A 6,241-nucleotide genomic window follows, 5' to 3' on the forward strand; every position below is an offset into this window, starting at 1 on the left:
TTTAAAGTGAAGGATAGTGGCATATTTTAGCTATGGTGTCCCTTGTTGCTCTAGATTACACAAGTGGAAGATACTCCTGGATTATAAAACTCCCAGAGTCTATTTTTTGCTTTATTCCTTTCTTACTTTATTTACATTAGTTTTTCTTAATTTTCATAAATTGGGTGCTTGTTGCCTCAAAGGTAGTTAATTCTCAAAATAAACAAACACTAGAAGGATAGTAAAAGACCAAAGCAATATCTGGACTTGAAGGCATCTTTGTTTTACGAATCTTATTATATATTGAATATTGAGTTATAATGGTCAATACTTTTTAAAGTTGGCAATATTGTTCCCCTAGACTCGCAGGGGTTCTCAAACTTTTTTTTTTTTTTTTTTTTTTTTGGTTTTTGGGCCACACCCGGCAGTGCTCAGGGGTTACTCCTGGCTGTCTGCTCAGAAATAGTTCCTGGCAGGCACGGGGGACCATATGGGACACCGGGATTCGAACCAACCACCTTTGGTCCTGGATTGGCTGCTTGCAAGGCAAACACCGCTGTGCTATCTCTCCGGGCCCGGTTCTCAAACTTTTTAAACAGGGGGCCAGTTCACTGTCCCTCAGACCATTGGAGGGTCTGACTATACTAAAAACAAAACTGATGAACGAATTCTTATGCACACTGCATATATCTTATTTTGCAATAAAGAAACAAAACAGATACAAATACAATATGTGGCCCTCAGGCCATAGTTTGAGGACCACTGCCCTGGAGGATATTGAATGATTCATAGTTGTTTTAGTAGTTAGGTGTGTTGAGACCCTTGCATTTGTTGGCATAAAAGCAGAATTTTAGGAAGCAAAAGTTAGTTAGTTAGTTTGTTTGTTTGTTTGTTTGTTTTTGTTTTTTGTTTTTGGTTTTTGGGCCACACCCGTTTGACGCTCAGGGGTTACTCCTGGCTATGTGCTCAGAAATCGCCCCTGGCTTGGGGGGACCATATGGGACGCCGGGGGATCGAACCGCGGTCCTGATCCTTGGCTAGCGTTTGCAAGGCAGACACCTTACTTCCAGCGCCACCTACCCGGCCCCAAGTTAGTTTGTTTTTAAAGAAGAACATAGCCAAATAAGTTTCAGAAATTCTGTAAAAAATGTTGACTATTTTGTTGCTATAGTGTGATATCCAAAGATTTCTAAGTTTAAAAAAATGTCTAGCCATTGATATGAAGAAAATTATATTTATTTTATTGTGAATTTTATGTAAATAATGATGGATTCAAACACAATTTTCCATGTTCATATATATCTTTTCAAATTTTCTACTGAAACTAACCTTATATTGTATTATTACATTCTTCTTGTTTTTTGTTTTGTTTTGTTTTTTGTTTTTGTTTTCTTTTTTTTTTTTTGGTTTTTGGGCCACACCCGGCGGTGTTCAGGGGTTACTCCTGGATGTCTGTTCAGAAATAGCTCCTGGCAGGCACGGGGGACCATATGGGACACCGGGATTCAAACCAACCACCTTTGGTCCTGGATCGGCTGCTTGCAAGGCAAACGCCGCTGTGCTATCTCTCTGGGCCCTATTACATTCTTCTTAAGAGAAGTAACTATTATACTATGAAATAGGCAGTCATGATGTAAGATTAATAAGTATCTGGAGATGAGATATGAGCTGAAATGTTGTTCGATGGGCTCCTGATAACCTTTATTTGCTCAGAGAAAATAAGGCAGTTTCGAAAGATAGTGACCCCTAAAGAATTTGAATATAGTGACTTTATCCTCTCTTTGGAAAATTCCATAATCTTTCTAAAAAATGACTACTTTTCTTTAATAAAACTATTCTCCTTAACCATTTTGTCCTGAAAGTCATCTGCGTGAGAAAAAAAACAAGAGTCAAAAACCCCAGTGAAGTTGGGATTGACTTGTGATGAGCTCTTGTGATGAGCACACCTTCTTTCCTTTACCTGAATGCCACAGCACCCTGAAAATCCTGGTGGCAGAAACAAGGTAACACACTATGCAGATCAAGTTCATCTCAGGTATAACTTGACAGCAGCCTTAGTAATGCTGGTAACACATTAACTGCTCAGGATATGAAGAAGTCCCATAGACTTTACCTGACCTCATTATTATGAGCAATGGCTCCACTGACACTGTGGCCATGAGTGAACAAACTCTATTGTGACTTCCTCATACTCATCTATGGCTCCTCTCTTCACCTTTTTTCAATAGTTGATTGGTATTATTCTAGGGATATAAGCTTTGAAAAATTTAGAAGAGTAGATGAGGACAAATCCTTGACTTTCCTGAGCTTGGCATACTTCTATAACAGAGAATAGACTCTGTGACTCTGCAGACCACCTTACTTGCAGCAAAGTGAGAGTGTTTTGATGTGCTCTCGAAGCAAATGACTGATCTCTTAGTCTTTGTCTTTAAAGATACTGACATATGAAACAGCAATTTCTGAAATGCCCTACATATATGCTTTGAACAATGATGTACACATAATATATGATGAAAAATTAATGGTAGGGCACAGCAGTGGCCCAACCTTCACTGCCTTGCTTGTCTTTATTTTCTTATTTTGTAAGCTCACCAACAACATTTTTTAAATAATTTATTTAGATTATAATCCAATTATAATTGGATGTAATTATAATTTATTTTCTGGCAAATTATCTTTCCAAATTACCAAGGAGAGGATGATATGTATAACCACTAGTAATTTAATGAATTATTTTAAGTCATTTTAATCAGCTTTTAAAGCTACAAAGGGAAATGCAATTCAACATTAAAATAAAATGCACTTAAAATGTTTTCTATAACATACTAGTTTTCTGTTGCCCCATAAAATAACCTATTAAAATTTAATGTTATTTAAAGCAGTACACATCTGTTCTCTTCAAATAGCAGGGGCTCAGGAACAGCTTCTTTGTGTCTCTGCTCAGGGTTTTACCAGGGACTGATAAAGACAAATATTTGTTTCTTACCTAGAAAAAAATTCAGAAAAGACTTTCCCCAAGACATGTTATTGGCAGATTTTATTCCCTGGCCACACTCAGGTTCTGGAGTCTAACAGTAGTTCATAGAGACTATTCTTCTCACTCTTTTTTTTTTTTTTTTTTTTTTTTTTTTTTTTTTTTTTGGTTTTTGGGCCACACCCTGTGATGCTCAGGGGTTACTCCTGGCTATGTGCTCAGAAGTTGCTCCTGGCTTCTTGGGGGACCATATGGGACGCCGGGGGATCGAACCGCGGTCCGTGTCCTAGGCTAGCGCAGGCAAGGCAGGCACCTTTACCTCCAGCGCCACCGCCCGGCCCCATAGAGACTATTCTTGAGGAATTATTCTTGAGGAATTCTGCCCAAATCATCCTTATTATGGCCACTATGATAAATTAAGAGGATCTCCTTAGTACTTTAAAGTTGCAGGATTGAAGAAGACACAAAAACCACTTTTTCTTAGAGGTGGGGTGTCACCTGCCCATAGAGAAAAACACTTTCAAATTATTTCTTGTATAAATTAAACTAGGTTTTTTTCTAAAAGATATAGAAGATTGTTAAAAATTAATACATAGATAATCAATTGCAAAAAATTAAAGTGATTAATAATGTGCATATGTGAATTATCATTAGCTTGATATTTACATTTATTTTACCCATCCATTGTATCACATTCTGTTTGTTATAAGAAAGACCCAGAACCCAGTATAGTCCAGATTAATAAAAGTCACAAAATTGAATAGCTAAAAAAAATCATTGGGTTATCACCTTGTAGTTTTTCACCACATATATCATGTAAATTCAATGAATTATTTATATTATATGATTTAGCAATGACAACTTGGAAGGTTTAATTACAAGGTCCTTGGGAGGTTTAATTACAAGTCCTTATAAATGCCATATGATAGCATAGGTTCTTACATATTTTATTTTAGGAAGAAAATTATGTAATATTTAAAAAATATGCTGTAGGAAAGAAAAAAATTTAAAAAATTGAAAAGATGCAGTGGTAGTGGGGTTTTATGTGACATTCTTTGACTTGAAATGAATGAATTCTAACACTTGATGGCAGTAGTAACTCATTCAAGCTTTAAGAGTTTATGAAACAAGTTAAGCACTATACTAAAGCACTAAAACAAGCTTATGAACATTTTAATATTTTATCATCATACCATATCTAACTCATTATCAGTTTCATTATTTATCACTGTTTTGTGCAATTTATTTCCTATGTATTAATTTAATTTATTTTTTCCCCTGGTCCCTAGGGCCTACATAGTGGGCACTGTCTTTATAGTTCTGTATTATGATAGAATGGAAAGAAAATTGTCCTGGCCTCCCGTGAATTGATAACACCAAAATCTTTATATATATATATATATATATATTAAAAAAAGACCCTTCACTAGTGCAACATTCTCATCACCAATGTCCCAAGTGTTCCTCCTCCCCATCCCACACTGGCCTGTACTCTAGACAGGCTTTCTACTTCCCACATTCAGTCACATTTTGTTATGATGATTCTTAGTGTAATTATTTCTGTGACTGCACCCATCACTCTGTGGTGAGCTTCATGTTGTGAGTTGGATCTTCCAGTCCTCCTCTATTTTGTCTCTGAGAATTATTACTCAAATGTCTTTTATTGTGTATTAATTTTAGCTATCTTCCATAGTCTCTTAGAAAACAAAACTTAGCTAATTAAATTTACAAAAAAATAATTTGAAAGTGTCCTCTTTGAGCAGGTGACTCCTCACTTGGAGGAACAAAGTGGTTTTTGTGTCTTCTTCAATCCTGCAACTTTAATGACTGTTGGAGTGAGGAGGACAACAACATAAAGCCCTAGAATTCAGTTGCCTGGAGAGACTGGCTGAAAGGGTTGTTGCCCTCCTTGCACTGGGTCTAACAGAAAACCCTTCCATACCTGATGCTAATTCTTCTCAGAATAGGCTGTAATTTCTGCTCAATTTCTGTTAATTCCCGTAGCCTCTTTGTTTCTACTCCTCTGGCAGCTTTCCTGCTGACTTTTACATTTTCCCTGGAGATTTTACCACCTCAAGGAGAATGTGATCAAAGGTTTATCTTCAGGCTGGCAAAAAACTTTAGAATATTCTTATAAGAAGGGGTGAACTTGGGGCCGGAGCGGTGGGGCTAGAGGTAAGGCATCTGCCTTGCAAACGCTAGCCTAGGATGGACCGCGGTTCAATCCCCTGATGTCCCATATGGTTCACCAAGCCAGGAGCGATTTCTGAGCGCATAACCAAGAGTAACCCCTGAGCATCAAATGGGTGTGGTCCAAAACCAAAAAGACAAAAACAAACACACAAAAAAAGAAGGGGTGAACTTTGGGGGCTGGAGTGATAACACAGTGGTAGGACATTTGCTTTGCATGTGGCTGACCAGGGACAAACCCGGGTTTGATCCCCAGCATCTATATTCTCTTCTGAGCCTGCCATGTGTGATCTCTAAGTACAGAGCCAGGAGTAACCCCCAGAAGCCCCCATAAAGGGGTGAACTATATCTCTAGCTTAGCTGTTAAGGAAGGTGTTGGCAATTGACTGGTTTGTGTTTGAAGTTATCAACATCTGAAAAAGATCAGATTAGTCAGAGGAATATCACTTATAAAAATCAGGCCTTGGAGTAGTAAATGGTCATATATATTCTTGAGAGGACAGAGCAATAAAAAATTCTGTCTTAAGGAATGTGACACAGAAATTAAGCAACAGAAATCAAAACATCTTAGCGCTATACCTGTTCCTTGAACATTTAGCATCTATGTGAGGACTCACTGACAATCTTCCACAGGAAAAGATTTATAATATGATAATAGACTTAATAGAAATTATATTAATAATAAGCTATCCCTTAATTTACCTAGTGTGATTTTAATCTATTTCTTTTTATATTATTTGTTTTATAGACAAATAATTCCAAGAACCTAGTCAATAAAGAAAAAAACAAGTGCAAGTTTTAAGGTATTTAAGATGATAAATATTAATATTAAAAACTAGCTGGGTATGTGATTGGTATGATGATCTTACATGTGATAAATGTAGAACAAAATAAAACAAAATAAATAAAAATAAAATAACAAAATATAACACAAAATAAAAAACAAAATAAAACAAAATCCATTGGTCATGGTAATTTTTAAAATTTTTATTAATCACTTTAATAAATTTGGCAACAGATAAATGTGTAGTAAAAGATTAAAATAACCAATTTTTTAAAAAAAATCTAAAGTCTAAAATATTTATTTTAATTTTTATC

Source organism: Suncus etruscus, chromosome 11, assembly GCF_024139225.1.
Source record: "Suncus etruscus isolate mSunEtr1 chromosome 11, mSunEtr1.pri.cur, whole genome shotgun sequence".
In the NCBI taxonomy this organism is placed as follows: Eukaryota; Metazoa; Chordata; class Mammalia; order Eulipotyphla; family Soricidae; genus Suncus; species Suncus etruscus.